A 9,656-nucleotide genomic window follows, 5' to 3' on the forward strand; every position below is an offset into this window, starting at 1 on the left:
GAAATGGAACTTAGCCCGTTTAATCGACATTTGCTCACAAGTTGCCTGTTTCACCAGGATGACTGCATGAAGGAACATGGAGTTAGGAGGTTGCTGGGTTCGATCAGCTAATGCTTCTAAATGGAAAGAAGTTTCAATGGGGTGAGAGTCATGGGGTGGTGACATGGACTAAACTAAGCCCCTCCTGGGGGCAAACTAAGCCCCTCCTGGGGGCCAGGATAACTGGGAATGTTTGTCAGTGACAGCACATCTATGACCACGGCCAGGATGGAGGCCCACAGGGAGAGTGGGGAGAACGGACGTGGCGAGGCGTGAAGGCTGACCTCAGAAACTCACTGGATGAGCTGTGGCTCCTTTTGCTGGGAAAGAAAACACAAGCGAGGTAAGTAACCTAAATTATATGTCTAGCCCTACAAATGACCTAAGGCAGACAATTCTACCTGTTACGACTCAGATCCTCTCTCTACAAAATGGGAGAAATAATATTGCACTGAGTAACTTCGTAGAGATGCTAGGAGAACTTCCAGAGAGATTTATTTCTCAACCCATAAACTAATGTTGGTTACACCCAACATACAGTTCTTTAATTCCTCATTTCTTGTGTCTCAGGATTATAGGAAAAAAGCCTTCTGACATAAAACACAGAAATTGCACAGAGCTACCCAAGTTCATTCTAAAATTAAGTTTCGCCTGATCCAGGAACCCTTCTTGGTTGTAGGTTCAAAAAACGAAAGGACTTAGAGATGACTCAGTCCATCAGTCAGGTGTCTAGAGTGTAACCTCCACCCGCGGGGCCAGTGCTCAGGTGGACAGTATTATTCCCTCGGGAGTAACCTCCACCCCCGGGGCCAGTGCTCAGGTGGACAGCATTATTCCCTCGGGGTCTCGTCCGTGGAGGCTGGCCACAGCCCAGAGTCCTCCTCCACCAGCCGTGCCAACTGACTGCAGCTGGCATTTGAGTGGAACCCTACTGGCTGTCCCTGACCCGGTCCAATCCTTTCATTTATAGACAAACAACCAGAAGCCCACAGAGTTTCAATGAGGAAACGGGGATTGTACAGCTAGTAGGAGGCCACTGATAGAATCTAGACCTTATGACTTCCAGCTTCATATCCATATCCCAACATAGTAAGATTCCATCTCCACAAAAGGAATTTTAAAAGAATCAGCCAGGCGTGGCAGCGTGCACCTGTAGTCCTAGTGACTTGGGAAGCTGAGGCGGGAGGATCGCTTGAGCCCAGGAGGTCAAGGCTACAGTGAGCTCTGATCATGGCACTGCCCTCCAGCCTGCGTGACAAAGCAAGTCCCCGTCTCATAAACAAATAAATATAAAGCTAACGAGACCCAGCTGTACTAAGTTACTCATTTTATTTATTTAGTCAATAAATATTATTGAGTACCTACTGTGTACCTGACATTATGCCCAGATAAATGACTGCCCCTACTGCACCCAGCTAGAAAGGGATTTCATAAAACATAGGCCTTTTTCACTCTGCAGGAGCTGGAGCAAAATTCAAGTAAATATATATAAATATAATATATAAAAATAAGAATTTTAAAAATATATAACATAAATATAATTTGTATACATATTATATTATTATAAAAATATGTATATATATAAAATTATGGTATCACTTGGTCCAAGGACTTAGAAATATCTCCGAAAAAGAAGTTGACAAAGTTAATAATAACAGCGAGTGACGCTATCCACCAGGAGCAGACTCGTCTGTGTATTATCTTCAGTTTTCTCTTTGCTCTTCCCTGGGCATTGTGCTGTAGGAACCTATAGTAGAACGTGGCTATCTAATTTCAATGGGAAAACCATCACGGAAGGAAGCTGAGCACATTGCTCCAAATCTTATCGAGGTTTTGGATAGAAGAAAAGATCTAATCATCATAGCTTTTGGTTGCATTTAAATTAGCAACCAGAAATAACCCACTGAAGGTCTCTACATTCTCTTCCCCTGGTTGTGTTACGGGGATAACAGCACCAGGCTGCGGCTGGGAAGACGGGGCGTCGGGTTTGCTACTCCCCAGGCAGCTTGTGACACCAGATGAATCACTCCAATATCGCTGAGTCTCTCTCCTTGTTTTAAAATGCGAATGACTGTGGGCCCTGCCTGCCTGGCAAGGCTGTTATTAGGATTAATAATAATAATAACTCCAAGGCTATTGTGCTTTGCAGTGTTTGCAACACTCTTTCACAACAACCCGTTTATAATTACCCCAATTAGAGATGAGAACCCATGGCTCAGAGGAGTGACGCAACCTGCTGGAGGTGTCCAGCCAGAGAGTGCCGGCATGGGGCAGAGCCTCCCCCTGCACGGGGCGTTCCCTCCGGTTCCTGGGGCTGCACTGCCGAGGCGGGTTGTGGGTGGCTCCTGTGCCTTCCGCAGACGCCCGGGTAGGGATCACGGGCACACAGGGCTGCTCTCGCTCTCTAGGCAACTCCCGGGAGCTTGGAAATATCTGAGTGGCTTTGGCAGGTTTTCTGGGTGCAGAAATTAGGACAGGATGTTTTCAGTGAGAGGTCTCTGCTGCTGTCAGGGCGTTGGCCTCTGCTCTGACCGCCTTACTTCTCTACTGTGTTGGTCACTGTCTCCTGTGTGTGTCCTTCATTGTTTTCCTCTAAAAAGCACAGCCCTGACACACACATACATACACACACACAATTGTTACCATCTCCCGGACCCTCTGGGTGTCTGCATCCCGAGCAGTGACTCCATGCTTGCCTGGACGCTCCTCTCCTGTGTGTACAGAAGTCCCGGTGCACACATCACCTCGCAGGGGCTGGAGGGCAGGTGGTTGCCACAGCCGCCCACAGGGCGTCTTCTCCGTGCTCGGCTCCATCAGCGGCAGCACGACCCTGAATGCAGAGGCTTGCAGACTTCTCAACATATGTTTATGTGAACGTAAAACAAAAAGCAGTACTCACCCTTATTGCTTGTGGTGTACTTTGAGATTTCCTGGCTGATTCTATTTCACGTAAATGAAATGCTGGTTGCAACCTAATACTTTGATTATTTGACCCTCCGATGAGTGAAGGCCCACAGCTTGGGAAACGCTATGAAGTGGCATTTTTCAAAGGATGATCTCACCTTCTGCCCACCATAGGCAAATCCCCACTGTCCAGGAAGGGAGACTTACCGTGTTCATACATCCCAGGCCGTTCTCTCCACGTCTCCCTGCCACCAAGCCCAGACTCCTACAATCTCCCTCCCCCGAGTGTGGTCCTGTGTACCCCATCTTCCACTGGCCCAGAATGGTTTTCTGAAAATAGAAACCTGTCCCTTTCACATCGTTCTTAAAATCCTTCCATGACCCACTTCCCCAAGTGCCATCACCTCAGGGAGGAAGTCTGGGCTCTCGAGACGGCCGAGGCCCTCTGTGCCTACAGTCTGACCTCCTCGCCATTTCTACACCAACACTGTCCCCACCCACGCTGTCCCCTTTGCATCCTGCCTGCACACAGTGCAACAGGCACTCCACAGTGCGTGCCACCTCCTGTCCCTCCGTTCCTGGGGCTGTCTCTGTTCTTCTCCAGGCTGGCACTGACCCAGCGCGGCACTTAGGCAGGAGAGCACCTCCTCCAGGAAGCAGACATAGGCGCTTCGGGCTGGCCAGGCCCCTGTCGTGCGTGATCCCATGGTACCTGTGTGAACACCTGCCCTGGCACTGCCCCTCCCAGACAAGTGTGGAGGTGGGAGGAGGGGCGGGACCCTGGGCAGGACAGAGGTGGCCACTGCTTGCTCATGGCTACAACATGTTGCTCAGGGAAGTGATTAACAGATAGCATCTTCGGGGAGAAAATAAAACCACAGCCGGAAAGTCTGTCCAACTGAGTCATCCACAGAGCAGGGCTGGCTAGGAGGGAGAGTCCAGGAACAGGGCAAGCTACGGGCCCCAGGGAAGTCCAGGGAACAAAGAAGCTGAACGCAGAGCCTAGACTCCGGATACTCAAAGTGTGGTCCACCGAACAGAACCAGCCAGAGCTCCTTGCAGATGCCCCAGCCCAGATCAGAGAAGCACTGGGCCTGGGAAGTTCCCGAGCCGAAGAGAGCAGCTGCCCCCAGTTGCCCACAGGCAGCGTCCACCCCGAGCACTCACTGGGCTGCGCTGAAGTTTTCTTCTTTCCTTTTTTTTTTTTTTTTTTTGAGACAGAGTCTTGCTCTGTCACCCAGGCTGGAGTGCAGTGGCGCAATCTCGGCTCACTGCAGCCTCTGCCTCCTGGGTTCCAGCGATTCTCCTGCCTCAGCCTCCCTGGTAGGTGGGGTTACAGGCGTGCTCCACCATGCCTGGCTAGGTTTTGTATTTCTTTTAGTAGAGACAGGGTTTCACAATGTTGGCCAGGCTAGTCTTGAACTCCTGACCTCAGGTGATCCACCCACCTCGGCTTCCCAAAGTGCTGGGATTACAGGTGTGAGCCATTGCGCCAGGCCCACTTTAATCGTTTTTTAAGTGTACAGTTCACTGGCGTTAAGTACATTTACATTGTTGTGCAGCCATCGTCACCATCCATCTCCAGAACTCTTTTCATCTTACAAAACTGACGCTCCACTCATTAAACAATAACTCTCCATTCCCCCACCTCCAAGCCTCTGGAAACCGCTGTTCTCCTTTCTCGATGACCACTTTCTACTACATTCCATGCACCCACTGCATTTAATACACATACATATGTATCTATGACTGCATTCTACTTCCTTTCTCTTTTGACTACTCCAGGAGCCTCCTATCAGAGGAATCATACAATGTTTGTTCTTTTGTGACTCGCTTATTTAGTATAATGACATTATTTCGTATAATGTCTTCAAGGTGCAGCAGTGTTGTTGCCTATGTCATGATTTCTTTCCTTTTTAAAGCTGAGCACGACTCCACTGTAGGTATATACCACATTTTGTTCATCTAGTCATCGGTTGGACAGTTGAGTTACTTCCACTTCTTGGCTGTTGTGAATAGTGCTGCTATCTATGAACATGGGTTTACAAGTATCTGTTTAAGTTCCTGCTTTCACTTCTGCCCTAGATGTTAGAAAGGCAGCATTCATTACCTGAGACACTAAAAGATGAGATATTACAAAGTGGTATAAAAATATCAAGACACATGGTTCCTGCTGCAATTGCAATTTCTATCATTGAGGATAAACGGGAGAGGGCATCTGAAGAACTAAACAGAACTACGCAAGACGCTCTCGGGTGAAGTGAGATTTTAAAGGGTTGTGCGTACGTGAAAGTGATGTGAAGTTGTAAGAATGGATCAAATGGCAAAATCTAAAACTATGGCTATAAACACAAGTGATCGTGCCATACAAAGGACAATAAAGAGAGAAGTCTACCAATAGAAAACAAATATGAAGTCGTACTGGTTATCTTCTACTTGAATCTGTCATTTATGTTAAGCAGAAACATTTTTAGACTAAAAAGTATAGAAAAAACATAAATAAGAAAAAATGAAATTTTATGTCAGTAAAGTGATTAGTAGAGATTTCACAGAATCTCAGAAGAGGAAGGAGAGCTCGGGGATTCTTAGAAAACTATGCACCGTATCCGCTGAGCGCTTCCTACCTTCCCATTCCCTCAAAACTAGGCACCGTATCCGCTGAGCGCTTCCTACCTTCCCATTCCCTCAACTGGAAAGAACACAAAATACCTAAAAGCCTGGCCATCTAGTTCAGAAGGAACAGGCACTTGGAGGAGAGTTAGGAAGCCACTCACACTGTGTCAGGTTGCAGATGTGAATTAGACAGGAAGGACTGGCAGATCAGCCCTGCAAACTCATTTCGGCAAACAAGAAAAAAGAAGGGGAGTGGAGTGAAGGAAGAGACCAAAAATTAACTCGAGAGAAAACATAACTGGAGAAGCAGAAGTAAATTCCTCACCATTGCTTCACTCCGAAAAAAATCATTTAATAAGAATAGGAAGTCAACAAAATAGTCAAAAGTGAAAACAATATACACAGTAAGAAAAAGAGAGACTGCAGACGTAGGCAACAAACTGGGGATCCAACCCTCACTGTTAATTAACGAACAGAAAAGCAAGGGACAGAACTAGACACTGATGGAAACTGAACTGGCCGCAACGTGGAGAGGTCAGGCGTGATCCTAGAGAAAGCCAGTGAAAAAGACAAGAAAATTAAACTAGAATGACGACATAACCGAGACTGGTGACAAAGACAATCCACATGGGGTAGAGACAGAGAACTCACAGATGGAACCGAGGAGCCATTCAGAGATACAGCACAAGAGAATTTTCCTGAAAAGGAAGAAGAACAGCATCTTTGTATCAAAAGAACATGCCATATTTCAGGAAATTTTGAATCAGAAGGCTCAAGCAAGAGTTAAGCTATTGAATTTCAAGGATAAAGAACAAATTCTCAGCCGGGCGCGGTGGCTCATGCCTGTAATCCCAGCACTTTGGGAGGCTGAGGCAGGTGGATCTCTTGAGGCCGGAAGTTCAAGACCAGCCTGGCCAACATGGTGAAACCCTGTCTCTACCAAAAATACAAAAAGTAGCTGGTCATGGTGGCTCATGCCTGTAATCTCAGCTACTCGGGAGGCTGAGGCAGGAGAATCACTTGAACCTGGAGGGCGGGGGTTGCAGTGTGCCAAGATCATACCATTGTACTCCAGCCTGGGCAACAGAGTGAGACTCCCTCTCTAAATAAATAAATAAATAAAATAATAAAGAACAAAAGAACAAATTCTCAAATTCTCAAGACACCAGGCAGAAAAACCAAAACATCTACAAGGGCAATCAGTCAATCAATAAATCTGATCTCCAGTGTCCCTACAGCAGCACTCAGTGCTGGAAGGCAGTGGAGCAGTGCTGGGGGAGTTCTAAGGAAGCTCAGCCTGGGGTACCACAGCAGTCATGCGGGTGGGAAGAAAGGCACCAAGGCAGCCATCTGCAGACACGTCAGGGGACAGGCACTACAATTAAAGGCTGCCAGGACCAAAACCTCACTGTTAATTACAATTAACAGTGGTTAAATCTGGTGGGAATATGGAATATTAGGGGCTTTATCTTTTTTCCTTTATCATTAAAAAAGGAGTTTTAAGGAGATTCTAGTAGAGTTCGTAGCTGCTCTAAAACAGTTAAAATCTCCTCAGATTTCAGCCTGAGGAGTCAGAGGCTGGAATATCTAGTTGAGATAACTGAACTGATACAAATTTTTGGAGAAAGGTCACAGAAAATGAGAAAGGGCTGAAAAGGCCAGATTTTGAAAAACATGGATCTAATTTTCAAAGAGGGAGAAAAAGGATTTTTTCAGCCATATTCTACATACACTATGAGTTGACATTCATCCTGGAAAGATTCTATAACGGATTTTTAATGAGATGTTTTGCAAATACACTTTAAATTGAAAAACAGTCATGCCGATCTAAACCAGTTTTTACTTTTGGTAGGCTTGCTAGAAAAATCAGAGAAATGTGTAGATGCTCTTCATCGGGACTTCAGCCTGGTGCCCTTGAGAACCATGCAGGCCAGGGAATAATGCAGACGGGGGGTTAATGACTGCCTGAAAAGACTGTTCACAGGACCATGGTAGAGGGCTGTTGTCATCGGGAAGGGGACTGGAATGGTGCCCTCTGAGACCCTCAGCTCGTTCCTTTTCAGTTTGGGCAAGAGTTTTGTGGCAGTGGGAGGTGGGTGTGCGGGGCAGTGGGGATGAGAGCCTGGGATGTTGCAGGCACCAGGATAGTTGCTGTAGGCGCGTTGTTGACTCGCTCATTGTGATGAAGCTACACAGAGGTTGTTGTGCTCCTTTGTTACAGATTAGAAAATGGCAGTGAGTTGCAGGTCAAAAAGGAGATGAAGGTGAGATCAGGATGTCAACACAGGAAGGAAGAATGTGCCCTCAGCAGACCCCACAGGGGTGAGTGTGGAGACCCCATCCCTGTTCCAGAGTGGTGTGAGTCAGGGGTATGTGTGCAGTTAAACATACAAGATGCAGTGTGTGCACCAGGCGCCAGTTATTGTGTCCACTGGGAACGTTTGTTTCCAGTGATCAGATGCTCACGACCCCCTTCAGCACTCCTGAGAGGCCAGTGTGCTGCTCCGCTCTGACGCCTGCCTGATTGGTGGCCCGTGTATGGCAGATGCACCTGACAACGATAACTCAAGCACGCCCTGAGAATGACTCCATGGTCTAAGAAGAATGTCTGTTCAGAGTTCTGAGCTAAGCAGCCCAGGAGTGGCCAACCAGGAGGTTCATTTCTTATCCATGAGGAACATCCGAGCCCCTGGCCCATCCTGTGGCAGGTTGCTGGGGCCGGGTGCTAAGTGAAAATGCTACATAAACTGCATGCCTTTTATGAGAGGTAATGGTTCCCCTGTCCCGCCTGCTGCCACTGGACTGTGCCTGAATATAAATTCCCCCAACAAACCCTGTGCCTCATTTGCTGGCTCTGGGTCTCTTCTTGGGCCTCTTGAACGTGGTGCTATCCCTGCTGAAGTCAGTAGGAGCCGAGGATGACAGCTCTATTGGGGTGAGGGCTATTTGATTCAGGCCACAGTGAGGCCTGTTCCAGAAGGTTCTGTTGTCTAGGATACAGTGTTTCTCTCCCTGAAATAGATAGCTTCTGGCTTCCTTTTTCTGTGGTCTGTACTGAACCGTCTGTTCCAGGCATGCATTCACTCTCTGCACAGGTGACTCTCAAGTTGCTTAGGTTTTGCTTCCTAAATTATAATCCCACTGTAGCTCCTCCTTCAGACTCCTAGGGCCAACCCCAGGGGGTGTGGGTTCCCTCTCATTCGAGAACAGCTTACATCTAAACAACACTCCATGTATTACAAGAAGGTCACAGGGTTCCCTACCACGGTTGCCCAAGGTTGCACAGCTTGTAAATGTCACATCCAAAATTTAAATCCAAGTTAATATGACCTTAAAACTATGCTCTTTCTTCTAGGCAATGCTGCATAGACAACAGAACCAAAAGTGCGGAAGATATACTGAGTAACAAAATTGAATTTTAGAAAATACTGAGATAAATTAGAACATTGTGCTCAGTCTGTCAGCATTCAATTTATTAAAGACAAAATGTAAGTTCTTGGTTTAAGTTCACAAAACAAGCAGTGCAAGTATGGAGCACAGCACGTCAAAGGAAAACTTTTTATTTGTTTTCGGTAAACTCCATTTGAATCAAGACAATGACCGTGCCCCACACTGTCTCCTCTTGACCACTGTGTGTTCAGGCAACCAGGATGATGGAGGGACTGGCTCTTTCTGGTGTCTGAGGAATCTTGGAAGGCCTGGGAACATTTAGCCTGGAGAAGAGGAGAATTCACAGAATGGTGGCTGCTGTCACAAGTCTGAAGAGCGGTCAGCAAGAGGAGGGATTGGTATCAGGACCAGCAGAGGAAGAGACCCACTTCCACCCAGTCTAACAAACAACCTCCTGGAGAAACAGCTACACAGGTGGTCAGGAGCGCAGGCTTCAAAGTGAGACAAACCTGGGCTTACATGCCCCCTCCACCTTCTAACCTCTGAACATGAGTCCCCCCCGCGTGTGAAAGATGAAGATGCAGCAGCTCCCTCAGAGTTCCCAAAGCCTTTGATGAGAGGTGCACTACGGGGGCTCAGCAAATGCCAGACGAAGTCGGTGCCAGACTGTCAGCTGCTGTGAGCTTATGATCTCCCTTCAGCAGAGCTGC

At 47.4% G+C, this 9,656-nt stretch overlaps 1 long non-coding RNA gene across 1 annotated transcript; it reads left to right on the top strand.

Annotated features, from left to right (window-relative positions):
• Window positions 1-239: 239 nt before the first annotated feature.
• LOC102127826 (uncharacterized) lies at window positions 240-9,031 on the top strand. The gene is made up of 3 exons (XR_001486255.4): window positions 240-382; window positions 7,778-7,878; window positions 8,912-9,031. It is a non-coding gene; the product is annotated as an uncharacterized lncRNA (long non-coding RNA).
• The last annotated feature ends 625 nt before the right edge of the window (window positions 9,032-9,656 follow it).

This window comes from Macaca fascicularis, chromosome 17 (assembly GCF_037993035.2).
Source record: "Macaca fascicularis isolate 582-1 chromosome 17, T2T-MFA8v1.1".
NCBI lineage: Eukaryota > Metazoa > Chordata > Mammalia > Primates > Cercopithecidae > Macaca > Macaca fascicularis.